At 54.3% G+C, this 15,450-nt stretch overlaps 1 protein-coding gene across 4 annotated transcripts in view; it reads left to right on the top strand.

The window, feature by feature from the left end:
- FAM214B (family with sequence similarity 214 member B) overlaps positions 3,715-15,450 on the top strand; it is a 35,043-nt gene continuing 23,307 nt past the window's right edge. For 3 of the 4 annotated variants that reach the window (XM_021380095.1, XM_021380098.1, XM_021380096.1), the window contains exons 1-2: positions 3,715-3,832; positions 7,060-7,149. The gene's annotated coding sequence lies outside the window, so the exon portion shown is untranslated. The remainder of the gene's footprint in view (positions 3,833-7,059; positions 7,150-15,450) is intronic. The other variant, XM_021380101.1, reaches the window with a different exon arrangement.

Genomic DNA, 15,450 nt, shown 5'->3' with positions numbered 1-15,450 from the left:
TCAGGCACAAAGTAGCCTCCAACCTGCACCAGGCAGAGGGAAACCACAGGCTACCGTATTCCCACACAGTGGTCCCTGAGAGGTGAGAGCCCATAACAAAGAACTGGAGACCCCCAGCACCACGACCTTGTAAAAACATCTCTCTCCATACCTGTGCTGGAGTGCACAGCTGGACAGGGTGGGACATCCGTCCACACCTTTAATGCACCCCAGGATCCCCAGAGCAGACTGGCTGCAGCCCCCGGGTGTCCCTGCTCTCCCGGAGGGCAGGGAAAAGCCCGCAGCACCCGAGGGCTGCGCCCGGCTCCTTTGCTTCCTCTTTGCTCCTAAGGGCTCCGAGCTTCCCTCCTACAGCTTCCTGCCGAAATAAGATGGGCTGGACTGCCACCTGGTGCCAGCCGGCAGCATCTGCTGCCCAGCGTGGTATCAGGAGTTCCCAGTGACCCCAGAGTTCCGGAAGGTACGTGGGTTTACAGGTCTAGGTCCTGGAGGTTGCAGGGATGGCCTCTGTGAGCAGAGCTCAGCAGCTACCGCATGTTAGATCATCAAGGTCCGTGCAGAAGGAGGACAGGAGGTGCTCCAGGCACGGAGCAGAAGCTCCCTGCAGCCCAGGAGAGGCCTGTGGTGGAGCAGGCTGTCCCCTGCATGGATACCACGTGGAGCAGATCTCCACATGCAGTCATGCGGGAACCCACAGTGCAGCATGGTCAGAGCAACATGAAGGAGCAACACAGACAAAGTATTATGGAGTGACTGCAGCCTGTATTCTCTGTTCCAGGGTGATGTTAAGGAGATGTTTGCCATGTATTATCTTGGCTTGCATGTGTGGCACAGCCGAGACGTCACAGTGCAGCTCCAGGCATCCCTGGCATGCACCAGCCCCGGCACAGCCCGCACCAGCCAGCTGCTTGCAGCAGATGTTATCTGGGTTGGTAAACGGAGCTTATCAGCTTTTTTTTTTTTTTTTTTAAAGCAGGTAGGAAGGAAAGAAAACATTTTTGCAGGGATAAAACTACGAGAGAAGCTGGGGTGTGGGACATAAAGAGAGGGACACATTTGTGCATCCAACACTGTCCCGGGGGGTCCTGAACCAGCTGCCCCCTCCCCAAGTAAACCCTGTGCTGTCCTCAGCCCACAGCCCCAATTCCCTGGCTCCAGGCTGGGCCTGAGATGATGCTCCTCCACAGCTTCAGGTTCAGTGGTGTTCAAGGAAGGAGTGGGGGTTTTCTGTGCCCCAAAGGAGAGAGGTGCACAGGGATCATTCCCTGCTGCTGAGCTGGCACATACATGCTAGGTCTTGGGAGGTCAGACTGATGGCTGAACTTGATGTTCTTGAAGGTCTTTTCCCAGCATAAATGATTCTGCATAGGTTGGCCCAAAAATAATGCCTCCTATTTATTTCCATGGAAACTACAACAGATATGAAGAGCACAATAACACTATTTGACTTAGCAAAGCTACCAAACACTATTTTTCAACATAGTCACCACCATTAGCTATGCATTTTTGCCAGCAATGATCAGGAAGCCAGCATGCCACGTAAAAAGCTGCAGCTTTGAGCATTACCCATGGCCACAATCCACTTTTGTGTGTTAGATACAGACAGATAGTGAGGTGCAGTGGCTAAAGTGCTGGGTAAGGACCTGCATTCTGCCTCATAGCGTGGAAGGTCACTTTGCTTATCTGTGCCTGTGTCCCCAGCACGGCCCTATGGTGCTGCCCTCCTTTGCAATGTGTTGAGAAGCAGCTGATGGAAGGGAGACAATACTGTAGATATGGGGTTCCTGTGAGGTTCTGTATCAGCCCAGACTGACCCTAGCACCATAGCTCATTAGAAATTCCTTTATGATGTTGCTGGACTCTGAATCCCATCTGACATTTTTTGTTTGGCTGCTCAACCCACCTACACTGGAAAAATGAGTGTGTGTGTGAGGAGGTCACCTTTCCGTGATGACGCCTACAACTGCAGGAGCCCTGCTGGTGTCAGCCCAGCCTCCTGGCAAACCGGCCAAGCCGGAGCGGCCCAGCCCAGCCCAGCCCGGCGGTGCAGCTGTCGGGGCAGCTTGGCAGGTGCTCACCCAGCCATGAACTCACTGCACCGGCACCTTGCCATCACAGCCTTTAAAGGGAAGCCCTGCAGGCAGCGGGGCTTCATGCAGAAGGACAGCCCGGGACTCCTCATCTTCCTGGGGAAACACCCTGCTGGCAGTAGGGAGGTGGCCAGGGATGGTGCCATGCCATGCCATGGGTGGAATGCACTTCTCGTGCACGGAGTGGCTCTTCCAACTTCCTCATCTCCTTGGAGCCACTCTCCAAAGCTGTCTCGTGTCCATCCACTGCCAAACAGCCACGACACAGTTTGTGAGCAGGGAAACAGAGACAATGAAGAAGTGGAATGTGCCCATTCTAAGCACAAAGGCACCCTCACCCCACTGAGCCTGCAAGCATGAGCTCTCATGTCCTGCTCCTTAATCTTGCTTTTGGAGCTGGAGTTGTGTTCTACAAACCACGGGAGGTTGCCAAGAGAATGTGCTTGGCAGGGACATTGCTCACAAACACTAAGCATTCCTAAACAGGAGGTAAATAACGTGGGATACCACTAATCCTCCACTGCCCACACAGCACATAGAAATGCACTATTCCTGCAGAGGACAAAGGAGCCCACATCTCTCCACTGCCGAGGGGCCAAACCAGCGCATCACTCGTGTTCTCCAGCTGATAACGTCTTGTTAAGCATTTGTTAATACCCTGCTTCTTTCAGCTGCTTCCAGCCATGAGCACAGGGCTGAGTGTGGAAGGCCAAACCCAATCTGCCAGGCCCTTCTTTCCTGAAACCAGCACCTGGGTGCAGTGAGGAGACGTGCACCTGCGAGCATACAGGCGTGGTAGTACTCATTGTGTAAAACACCCTAAATGGCCCTGAATCTTCTGGGTTTAGGGCAGTACTGTGGCTGTGTAGTTAGGCTTGAGGTGGACCTACATGGGCCGCATCCAAAGTGAGGGGAAAACCTGGGGGGTTGTGACTGGGAGAGGTCATGTTAATGGGGCTGTGAGGGCCGTGTCTGTGGGGCCAGGACAAGCTGTGTGCATGGCAGTTTGGGGGCAGTGGGGCTGGGGGCTGTGAGGCTGGAGGCTGAGTGTGCGTGTCTGGGACAGGCTGTGCTCATGGAGTGAGACACACTGTGTCTGTGGGGGTGGGCTCTGTGAGGCCAGGGGTTTGTGGGGACGGGGCTCTCTGGGGCTGGGGCACGTCATGTCTGTGGGGCTGCAGGCTGAATGTGTGGGACTGGGAGGGCAGTGTTCACGTCTGTGGGGTCGGGGGTCTGTGAAGCTAGGAGGTCTGCAGTGCCAGAGGACTGCGGGGCTGGGACACACCGTGACTGTGGCACTGGCGGTCAAATGCGTAGGGCCTGGGCACACCGTGCCGTCGGGGCAGCGCCCGGGGCTGAAGGGCGGCGGGCGGGGGTGAAGGGTCACGGCGATGGCAGCCCCCAACCAGCGCTGAGTCAGGCCCCGCCCCTTCCATCGGCAGCCAATGAGGAGCCGCGCGGCGTGAGCCCGCCCCTTCCCCGCTGTCATCACACACCCGCACGTGGAGGGGGCGGGGAGAAGGCGGGACTCCAGGGCTGCGTGTCACCCCCTCCCCACTCTTTCATTGGTCGCCGGACACGACCGCTCCCCGAGCCCCGCGCCGAGCCCCGCCCCAGGCACCAATCAGAGGGGGGAGGCGGGCCGAGGAGGCGTGTCCCCGCGGACACCCGGAAGGAGTGTCCGGAGCCTCGCAGCAGTCAGGGCCGCGGCGGCGGCGGCAGCGGCGGCAGAGGGGGCGCTGGTGGGTCCGGCGGGGCGGGCCGGGGCCGTGCGCGGCGGGGCCGGGCCAGGACGAGGCGAGCACTGGGGGTGGGGGGTGAGGGGTGACGCCCGGCGCCGAATGGGTTAATGCGCCCCGTCGGTTCCAGAAGGTTCGGGGGTGGCCGCAGTGGAATGGCCCCTGATAACCACCCACCCTGCGGCCGTGACTGGGGGGGCCCGTGGCACTGGGGCTGCAGGGCCCGAGTGGAGGGGACGCGGCTTGCCCCGGTGGAACACGTCCCTCGGCGTGGGGCGGATGCGAGCGGCCGCCGGGGAGCCCTGCTGCCCTCTGGTGCCCGGGAGGGCGCGTGGGGACGGGGGCAGCTGGGCCTCAGCAGTCCGGTGAGGCAACAAGGTTATCGAGCGCTGCAGGTGGAACCGGGAAGAAATGCCCTCGCGTCTGTCCGGCTGCTCGCGGCTGAGCCCTTCGGAAGGGCGTTAGGACCCGCGGAGCTCGGCCGCCCCGAAGCCACGCCGCCCCCCCGTCTCACAGCGCCGGTGACTGCCGGCTCCTGGCAGGGCCGCGGCGGGGGCTGCTCCTCCCGGCACGCAGCTCCCTGACAGCGCAGCGCCGGTCCTGAGGCTCCGAGCGGGTCGGGGGGGAGGGGGCAGGAGCCAGGCGCGGGGTCACGCTGCGGTGGCATCGCGGCTTCAGCGTCCTCTGGCTCCCGGCCGAGGCTCGCGGCCCTTCCCTGCCCGCTCTGAGCCTGTACGCCTTAGAGGCTTCCTGCGGGAAGGGAAGCTGCTGGCTTTGCCCTGCGCTGGGTCTTGGGAGCTGCTTTCAGGCACAGCTCACCTTGGCAGCAGGCTGGGCTGGGGAGCTCCCTGTGCTCTGTTCTTCCTCAGGACGGCTTTAATTTTACCTGTGGGACTGCTTCTTTGCCCTGGCAGCCTCATCAGTGCTGATCTTGGTGCCCAAGCCCTGCACAGTCCCTGCAGTTTGTGCTGAGCTTTTCCAGTCCGCGTTCCCCTGGCAGTTTCAGGTCTTCTCCATTCCCGAGTAGAGGGAGAGGGGAAGAAACGCCCTCCCTGAGCTCAGCTGGCCTCAGAAGAGAGGGCAGCTCATAGGCTCCGCTGTCCTCATCCTCTTTGTCTGGTACCGGCCTTCAGCCCCAGCCTTGCTGTGCTGCTGGCAGAGGGCATAGGCACCCAGACCTGTTCTTTTTAGGCTTAATCACTGTTCCTGAATCTACGGGCAGTATGAGGGGGTGGTTGCTGATTTGACTCCTGAAAGTCAGTGTTCCAAGGCTGACACTGGTTCAGGTTGTTCAGAGGACCTATGGCTGCCCCATCCCTGGAGACATTCAAGGCCAGGTTGGGTGGGGCTCTGGGCAGCCTGATCTGGTGGGGGGCAACCTGCCTATGGCAGGGGATTGGCCTTAAGGCCCCTTCCAACCCAAACTATTCTGTGATTCTAAGTCTCCCAACACATTCCCAGTCCTCTGCCTGCCTTTGTTATTCTGGCCTGCTTGATCTCTCCTAGTGCTAGGTTTGCTAGTATTGTCATGCAGTGTGGATTTCCAGTGTCTGGGGGTCCAGAATACTCTCTGGGTGCAGAATGAGAAAATGTGTCAACCTATGTGTGTGACAGAAGATGAGAAAGGAAAAGGTGAGGCCATATTGGTTTGAAAAATAGTGTTCAGGCTGTCATCTTAACTGTGATGAAGTTATTGAAGACTTCCATGGCTGGAAGGCTTAATGAGTCGAGTCTGAAACTGGACAGGTGTGAAGGGCAATATAGGTGAAATCCCAAAGGGAGCCATTTGTGCATTAACAGATGGCTCGTGGAGGATGTCATTGTGGGTGATTTGGCAGAGGAAGTCTTCTATGGGGGATTCTGATTGCTTTCCACTTGGCATTGCACCCGACCCTTCCTGTGGTGGATTGTGTGGGTCCCTGTAACACAGCTGCACGTTTCCGATCCATCCTGTTTGCAGCATCTGGCTGCTCTGCTCCCCGGAGCCATCTTTTCTGACCAGCTCTTATTTGTTTTTCCATTTTGCTGTTTTGAGTAAGTCAGGTGGCTATAAGCTCCAGAGAACCTGGTCTCACAAACTTTGTGGTTTGCTGTTTTCTTTGACTGGGAAGTTTCCTTGAAAATCTTTGTCCCTCCCAAACCATCACCCTGGTGACGGGCAGCACAGTGTCCTGGCAGCACCTCTCCTGGGGTGCTGGTGCAGATTGACCTGCCAGTAGTGTAGGTGTGGGTACCATCAAGCAGAAATTTTCTGGATGCCTTTGTGATCATTTTACAGATTGGTGCTCCAGGAAGGCATTGTGGGGGTGCCTCACTGTGTTTGAGAGCTGAGCCCCCACCATGCTCATGGCATACTGGCAATACAGCCACTTGGCAGCAGTTGTTGAGGTTGGAGGTACAGAGTGGTACCTTGAGGGCTGGAGAGCAGGGCTTCCCTCTGCCAGCTTCTGCAGACTGTCCTGGTGGTTAGGGGAGCTCTGGACTTCTTTTTGGGTAGGGCGGTCTCATCCTGGTTTTCAAGCACCTACCTCTTGCTCTCGCACACCATTCTCTCTGTAGCCTGTACTTGCATGAGGAGGAGCCTTAAACAGTGTCTTTGTGACAGTTCTGGCTGGCCTCATGGAGGCTTCTGTTAAGCAGTTATTGCTTTCCCCCTTTGCTGTAGCCTGGGAAACGCTGCAGCGTTTGGTTGGGTGTGTTTGAGTTGCCAAGAGCCCCAACTTCCTCAGCAGCAGCGTTTGGTCCTTTTCTGCCTCAGCGCTGCTGCAAGGTCTGGTGGGCAGCCTGGGCAGAGTGCAGAGAGCCTGTACTCAGTTAACAAAATGCCAGCACGCCCACAGAGGTGGAGCTAAGTGCGACTGTGGAGGTAGAGAGGAATAAAGCCAGGGTTTCCCACTGAGCTTGGGATAAAGGGGACAACAGCAGCAGTGACCATAGCAGCCTCTGCGATCCAGCTCTGGCTCTCTGAGGGAACCAACCTGGACTCACATGGGTGACTGGGGTGACAATGTCAGCATGATGGTTGTAGGGACAGCCTTAGAAAGGGTGAAAGATCAGAATCATCACAGTTGCTCAGGGTTTCTCAGCTCTGTGCATGTGCTGTCAAACTTCTTGACTTGGAATGTGAGTGGTTGCTGACCAGACAGTGTTGGGAAAGTTGTCTTGTGCAGGTGGATTTTTTCTCTGCTGAGTCTAACACATACCTCTGCACCTTGCCCTTGTTGTTCCAGGTGGCCCAACACAGCCAGAACAAGCATCCCCAAAACCATGCTGCAGGTGCTGAGAGCTGCCGTTCCATTCTGCCTCAACCCTATGCTCAGGTTAGCACCTGTTCGAATGGTATTGGTTTTTCTTCTTCCTCCAGGACTGTTCGAGGAGACCTGGGACCACAGTACCTTCCTCCTGCCTCTCCTCCATCCCTCTATGCAGCAGGTGTCACAGGGATGGCGGAGTCTGGGTGTCTGTCACCTGTGCTGCTAAGACTGTTGAACCTTGTGCAACATTGCAAGCTCAAGGGCAATGTATTTTAAGCCCTTGGGAACTTGTTCTCTATGCTGCTCACTGAACTTGTGCTTCTCTCCGCCAGCAGCACTGAGCAGGAGAATTTCCCAGCTGCTGGTCTCTGCTGCTTGCTGTCCTTCACCTGAAAAAATGATGCCTTGGGAGAACTACAGTGCAGAGCCTCTCTGCACAGAGCTCAGGTGCAATTTGGCCAAAAGAGATTTTGTGGGGAAGCCACTGCTTAGCGCATGTGACTGACCAGGCTGTACAGCTCTTCCTCTAAGTGCCTGCCAAGGGAAGTTGGGGCTAGGCCAGAGACAAGTGGAGACTGGGCCTCAGGTCATCTTTTCTTTCCCATTTCCTTCAGCCAGATGCTGAAGTGGGACCCACGGGCAGTAAGGCAGGGGTAGATTCACCTGGGAAGTTAACAGCAGGGGAGGAATGAGTCCTTCATTCATGTCACAGAGTGGCAGCAGCAGAGCAGCCCTTTTGTCTAGCTGAGTTATGGTGGTCACTACTGCTTGCTCCTTGCTGTGATCCTACATCTTTCCTAGTGATGGAGAAGAGATGTTCTCTGGTCGTAGCCATATAATACAGGTGTGTTTTGCTGTAGCTGCCTGCAGATCCAGGCACAGAACTCTCTCAGTGTTTGCCTGCTTTGAGACCAGAGGCATTTTAACACGGGCATCACCATACTGGAGCTACTTTTTCCCTTCCCTAACTAGACAGAGAGGTAACTAGAGAGATACCTTTATGCCTCCCCAAATGACAAACCTCCTGTATGTATTTAAAGCAACAGCTTCTCCCACTACCTGGTCATAGCATGAACCTCTTTTCTCTGGTTTGGCTATCACCTAAATCAGATAATATCAGTGAGGTAATATTTGGGCTGGGTTAATATTGTTAGAGTCATAGAATCATTAAATTTGGAAAAGACCACCAAAATCATCTAGTCCAACTGCCAAACCATCCCCACCGTGCCCACTAACCCTTGTCCCTCAGTGCCTCATCTCCACGTTTCTTGGAAGCCTCCAGGGACAGTGACTCTACCAATTCCCTTGGCAGCTTATGTCCATGTCTTACCACTCTTTCTGAGAATAAATTTTTCCTTATATCCAACCTGAACCTCCCCTGAGGCTAGTTCAGTTCAGTGCAGCTGGCGATAACCTAGTACAGCTTGATGATCTTTGAATAGATTTGCAGTGTCTCCATCAGGAATGGGATGTGATGCCCTGCTGGAAAACTCGAAGAGCTAGTAAACCAGAGGTTATATATTCAGCAGAAAGTGATTGGTCTAGCATTGCTCCCTCAGCCTGCTCTTAGACACTTAGGCTCCCATTGCCCCATGGTCCTCTTCCTACTGGAAACCTCAAGGAAATGCTCCTCACCCTTCGGGGACGGGACCCACCAGTATTCGCACTGGAGTTATGCAAGGAATCCCCTCTGCCCTGCCATCTCTACTGTAAGTAGATTGGGCATTCAGAGATCCTGCTCTTGGGAGTGTTGGGACAGCTGGGTCTTTCAGTTCTCACTGCTCCCAAGAATGGAGCAGAGGATCATCTGCTGGGGCTAATTTTAGGCCTCTGAACATTGCCGATGTCCCTCTCAGCCCCTGTTCGTGTATAGTCCTGCTATGTGAGAGTCCTGTGTCCCAGACTGTAAAGGTTTTGCAGATGCATAATGTCCTGGGGATTGGGAAGAACTTTAAATTCCTCTCTTACCTAAAGTGTCTTAGCCAAATCCTTTCCATATCAGAGGTAGCTGTGGCCCACATATATTTTAGTCCTCATGCCGAGCACCTTTGGACCATTGCACTGTCTGGCTGCCATCCACCAGCTTTCCAGCATTCACTTGCCAAAAATTTAGCTTCCCTCTTGTTTGTGGTGTCTGTTCCTGCTGCCTTGGGTAGATGCATCCAGCACCAAATGAAATCTTCTGAAGTGCCTTTGGGTGTGGAGGTTCACCCAGGCCCATGAAAGCAGGGCTCTGTCCTTCTCTGCATGGCTGGGTGGCTGCATGGCATCCGCTGCTGACATCCTCCAGCCCAGCCTGGCACAAGGTGAGGCTTCCTGGCCTCTCCCTTGTGTATATACACAAGAATTTGGGGCATCTCTGGACTTTGTGGTTTCTATTGCTCGGGCAATTTGTTGTCACCTGAGTGCTGTGCAAGGATGCATCCGCAGTTCTGGCCCATCTTTATTTTTAGCCTGTGTGAGACACATCTGATGGTTTCAGAAGGAAGTTGCACATTCTGAGCTCTGTGACTCATCTTGGATAAGAACCAAGGCTTCTGCCCTAACCCTCAAGTGATGTAACCAGTTATGGTGGGCCCTGTTCATCCTGGGGATGGGCAGAGGAGGAGCAGCAGTGGGCAGAAAAGCAGAGCTTTTGGAAATGTTGTTTTATCCATTCTGTTAAGTTGTTAAATTCATTCACCTAAAGATATTGGCAGGTACCACAACAATGTGTGGCACAGAAGGGTTCTCTGTCTTTCCTTGCATCCCGCACCCATGTCAGAGGAGAAGGAGCAAGGAGCTGTGCTTGCATGCTGGGCTGGGGAACTGTTTAACGCCACATAGCAACAGCAGACAGCAGTTTTTAGGACAGGAAGTGAATCAGGATCTTGTCTCCAGTTCAAGCCACAGCGAGGTTAAGTGTGGCAGCACAGAACTGCCTCCTCCAGTGGAAATGGGCTGGGGCTGGAAAGCATTGATTTGCTGTCCTCAAGACATCTGCTGGGCTTCTGCAAAAAGAGTCCGGGTCCTCTCTTTCCATCCAGCTTGGTGCTGCCACCAGGTAGGCAGAGCTGTGTGGGGCTTTTTGAGGTGCAGATAGCCATTCTGTGTCAGGGACTGGGGCTCCATGTCCCCTCAGGGAGGGAGCCTGCAGTGCAGGTACACGTGCCACCCAGCTGGGGTGATGTGCCTGCATCCAGCGTGGGCATTCCATGGGCTGGGACAATGGCTTGTGGGGGTGGCCTTCCACCTCTGTCCCCCGTTCCCTCCCTAGGAGGACGTGCAGCTTCTGGGAGTGCTGTCAGATGCCATACTGAGGTCTCATGTGTGGGGTGATGGGAATGCACGGCAAGGCCTAGGGGAGCAGAGACAAAGGAGGGAGGCAGCGGGCTGTGCTGGGGGGATTGCCATGGCAACTCATGCTTTCAGCAGCCCACGCTGCGGCCGTGCATCCTGACGCAGGCCTCAGTACACCCAGTTCCCCGTGGCACCTACAGTCACCATCAGTGGGCCTTGGAAGGGGAGCAGGATACTTTGTGCTGTCCTTCGCCCCTCGGTGGTTGTTCCAGCTGCAGCCTGGAGTTGCAGATCAGGCCCAGCCAGTGGGAAACCAGTCACCTGAGTCTTCCCATTGAGTCACGGAGGGCAGTGTCATCCTGCTGCCTTTGCTCATCCTCAGTTAATCGATGTAAGTGGGCCCAGCTGTACCTGCATCTTCCGAGGGAGCCTGGCCTGCAATGCGCCGTCCATCTTGCGCAGCCGGTTTGCCTTGCTGCGGGGTAGCTGCGCTCTGGTGGAGAGCACGCTCTCTGATGAGCCCTGTGATACAGTGTGAGGCCCCTGGGCAGGTAAGGGGGGCACTGAGCACTTTTGAAGCTGCTTTTGGGCAGACTCCCTGCCAGACACTGATTGGTGGTACTGAAGGAAGCAGGAAATGCCATCACCACTCTCGGTGTGATCTGTCCTCTGTCATGTGCCTGAAGCCTTGGGTGTGGGCCAGGGGGACGGGACTGTCTGGGTGCAGGCACAGCTTGCCCATCCTGACACGGACCACGGTGTGAGCTGTAAGCCTCTCTCGTTACACCTCCCAAAGGTCAGGCTGGCAGTGTGTTACAGTGCTCGGTCCCCAGTCCAGCAAGAGGCCTGCCCCATCTCCAGAGGGTGCTCTGAGCTGTTGCTGGTCAGACGTAGGGGGTTGTTATGGTGTTGTGCGTGCTGCTGTGTGGGCTGTGGCCAGGATTTGTGCAGCTGGATGGGAAAGATGGCTGTCTCTGAGCCGCCCAAACGGTCCTGTGTTCATAGATGTCATGGTCCTTGCCTGAGCTTCCAGCTCTGAACCAGGGTACAAAGCCTCAGAAATTCCACTGAAAGCCATGTCACTGTTTGCAATCCACCGTAATGTCCATGTCAGGTTTTGGATGATTTTATGACTTGTATGGGCTGCCTAGCTCTGTCCAGTGCTACAGTTCCAGCCATCTTTAAATTCTCGAACGGGCTGGGCTTTGTAGAGTATGCCCTGGGCTCTAGACCATGGTGTTCCCAAGGGGAAGCCAGCTAGAGAAGCTGGAACCTAAAAGTGGCCTGCTGCAGATATCTGCATGCTTCCTCCCTCGGGCTCCCAAGAAGGCTCCCTTCCTTCACAAAGGGGAACAGCTTGCTCTGAGCTGGCAGCTGAAGCTTCCTTCCCACAGGGGAAGCTGAGGCACTGTTACGTGATGCTAAGGGCAACTTCAGATCCACAGCCTGAGCTCTGCTTTTAATGCATGTGACTTTCAGCACTTAGTGCAAGAGTTGGCACTGCAATATTTTAGGGGCAGAGAGTGGTCAAAATCCACCGAGCCAAGCAGTGGTTCACTCTGACCCCATTTTTCACAACCTATTTTTTCTGATCTTTCCTCCACACGAAGGCTCCAGGATGTGCTATGAAACACCACGGAGTGATAGCAGAGCCCAGTGGGGAGGGCTCTGCGATGTGTGCATGTTGGGGCATGGATTGCCAGTTTCTAGGGCAGAGAGTGTTATTTTCCATTTATTCAGCACCTTGCATGCTGAGATCCTTGTCTAAGGCTTGAGATTCTGGGCACTGTGACCTGATGAGTTAGAACTGTGTCATCTTGGAAGCACTACTCCCTCTTTTTCTTTCCTTCTCATGCTGTATGTTTTTAAGCACAGCACAAAGGATCAGAAAAGCCCCACGGCAGTGGGGTCATGCACTTGGCTCCTGTTCTGGGGAGGAGTTAAATATGCAGTGCTGGAATAAGCATTTAGGGAGAAGCGGCCAAGAGAGATTTCCTCCTGGCTGAGCTGCAGTGTTGAGATTCAGAAAGTTCTCTGTGGGATACGTGCCGCACTTCGTTGCCATTGCCTGTGGGTAGTCAGATGGGGACACCAAGCTGAGAGGTGTCACTGAGAAAATGGCCAGTGTCCTTTTGGATACTGGCAGCAAGCTTAGGTGCTGGGAGTGTCAGCAGGGACATGAAAGATTGTTGGTTTCAGGAGGAAAATCTGGCTCAGTGGGCACTCCTAGCTGCTTTCCCTAAGTTGTGAGAAGGTAGTCCTGCTCAGTAGATAGCCCAGTAGATAGTGGCAGACCTGAGCTTTGCTTTCAGTTCATCTTCTAGGAGCCAGCAACACCCAAAAATCATAGAATGGTTTGGGTTGGAAGGGACCTTTAAGATCATCTAGTTTCAACCCCCTGCTATAGGCAGGGACACCTCTCTCTAGACTGGGTTGCTCAAAGCCCCATCCAGCCTGGTTTTGAATTCTCCCAGGGACGGCGCATCCACAACCTCTGGACAACCTGTTCCAGTGTCTCACCATCCTCACAGTAAAGAACTTCTTCCTAATCTCTAGTCTAAATCTACCCTCTTCCAGTTGAAAACCATTTCCCCTCATTCTGTCACTACATGCCCTTCTAAAAAGTTGCTCCCCAGCTTTCCAGTACCTTCAGGTACTGGAAGGCTGCTATAAGGTCCCCCTGGAGCCTTCTCTTCTCCAGGCTGAAGAGCCGCAGTTGTCCCAGCCTGTTCCCATAGGGGTGGTGCTGAAGGCCTCTGATTGTGGCCTGCCTCTGGACCTGCTTGTGTTGGGGGCCTTGGAATTGGACACAGTACTCCAGGTGGTGTCCCACGAGAGCAGAGTAGAGGGGCAGAATCACCTCCCTCAATGTGCTGGTCAGTCTTCTCTTTGTGCAACCCAGGATACGGTTGGCCTTCTAAATACTAGCAGACTTTGAGGAACTAGAACATTCTCAGGCTTATTGTCTTGGGTGGGTCTGCTAGCCTTTCCCCGAGGCTGACAGCCTGCAATCTAAAGGTATTTGTGGTGATTCGTCCTGGCCATGTGATAAATCTTGGTAGAGAGAAAATGGAAATTGTGGCATCAAGCTGCCAGCCTGACAGTGCTCCTCTGGCTGTTGTGCCTGTTTCCTGCAACTGCAGGGCTGCTCTGTGGCTTGGATTTGTGGAGGAAACAGACTTCAGATTGGAAGTAGCCCTGCCTCTTTCTCCTGCACAGCTTTTCCTGGCAGCTCAGTAAGAGTGATTTATTATAGGTTACAGCTCTCTAGTTCTGTCTCTCTACAAAATTTAGAGTATCTGAAAAGAATTCAGTGATGTTTCCTGTAGGAAGCTAATATCAGAGGCCTGTCATTTAGCAGGGGCTGGAAGCAAGGAGGAGCAGTTCTACCAGGAAATGCCGGTGCTCATTGCTTGGGAAGGGAAAGGCATCTCACTCTTGAAAGCTTCCTTACAGTACAGCTCCAAGTATTGCTGGTGGAGCTGCACCAGCAGTGGTGAGAACACTGCCCTCCAGAGCCTGGGAAAGGTGTGACCAAAGTGGTGGCTTGGAGAAAAAAGTCAAATTCTGTTCAAAAGTGAGCCTGCAAGAGGAGCCGCAGAAGGAAAAGGCATCGCTTATAATTCTTGTAAGGAAAGAGTAGAAAATTTCCTTTCGAGTGAGCCTGTCTGAAACTTGATATGTCTCAGATGTGTGTTAAGAGAGAAATGAAAAGACTACGCTATAATGTGATAGGGGATAATGAATTTAATCTAATATGTTGTGTCCTGGGAAATTGAGCTGAGGCAAGGATATTGGCAGTAATTTGATGTTTTGTGTGACAACAGCAGCAGGTACCGCTTGAAGACATTTCTCTGGGGTGGATGGAAGGGTCTGCTCTTTGGAGTGCCCAGGAGGATGAAGCGCAGTGACCCGGGGATAGGAACCTGAGGGAAGATACCAGGAGAGCTGTATCTGAACAGTGCGCTGTAGTTGTGTGTCTTTCTGCAGTGTGAGCTTTGCTTTCCCACTCGGTGGCCCCACTGAGCTAGACAACAGTGTTGAGCAGAGGTGGCAGGAGGGCAGATCCCCTCATGCCAGGTTGTGCCAAGTGGCTTTCTTCTTGCATTTTGTTTGGCAGAAAGCAGCTGCTCCTGTCATTTACTGATGGGCATCACTGCAATGTCCTTGCCCCCTCCTGCAGGAGCATGCTGTTGGGCTGATGTCCACCCTACATCTCCCGCTCCATCCCACTGCCCTTCTCTGCAGAAATGTGCCATGCTTGCCCTGTAGCAGAGGGATTCTTGCCCTGGACTGCCCAGAGATGAGGTTTCACATTGTCCTCACCCCACTCCCTGGCACTGGGTGCTGCCTGCCTGCTCCCTTCCCCACGGCAGGGACAACAGTTGCCTCAGTTTCCCTGTGACGTGGGGAGCAGGGAGGGGCAGAACCCGACCAGTAAGGGGAGGAGGGAAGGTTGCAGCAGCGGGTAGGAAATGACACTTTGGGGTGCTGCAAGGTGGCCTTGCCCCATCCTGTCTGCAGAGGTGGTGTTCTGAGGTGCAGTGGCGCAAGCCTGCCCTGTCTGCTGCAGAGTTGGCATTTTTGAGTGCTGTGAAGCAGCCCTGTCCCACACTGCCTTCTCTTGCGATGGAGATCCTGCTTGGCCAGGGGAAACTGCCTACGTTTCCCATCCCCTCTGCACAGCCACAGGCAATCCCATGATCCTGCCTTTTTCCAGTATCTGATTTATGGGCTGCTACTCCAGCGCAGGTCTGAGCTTATCTGTAGAGGCAGGGGTCAGGAGCACTTACCAGTAGTTCTGTGACACCCCTTGCTGTCTGTGCTTTGTACCTGGGGGAAGGAACAGAGAGGTCCCTGCAGGGGGGACAGAGGGATGCTCCCCCCTGCTTCCTTCCTCACCCTTATTCCTTGCATGTCTGAATCTGACTACTTAGAGCACGTTTCATAATAAACCAGAGGGCAAGCACCATAGCGTTTTGAACCCATCTGCATTTCTCTGCAGAGTTCTCAATTGCATTGCTTGGCAATAATTTCTATGGAGGATGTGGATGATTGGAGATATCTTTTTTTTTTTTTTTTTTTTTT

Source organism: Numida meleagris, chromosome Z, assembly GCF_002078875.1.
Source record: "Numida meleagris isolate 19003 breed g44 Domestic line chromosome Z, NumMel1.0, whole genome shotgun sequence".
Lineage (NCBI taxonomy): Eukaryota > Metazoa > Chordata > Aves > Galliformes > Numididae > Numida > Numida meleagris.
Note: the sequence above shows the minus strand (reverse complement) of the source record. Positions and strands in the feature narration are given on the sequence as shown.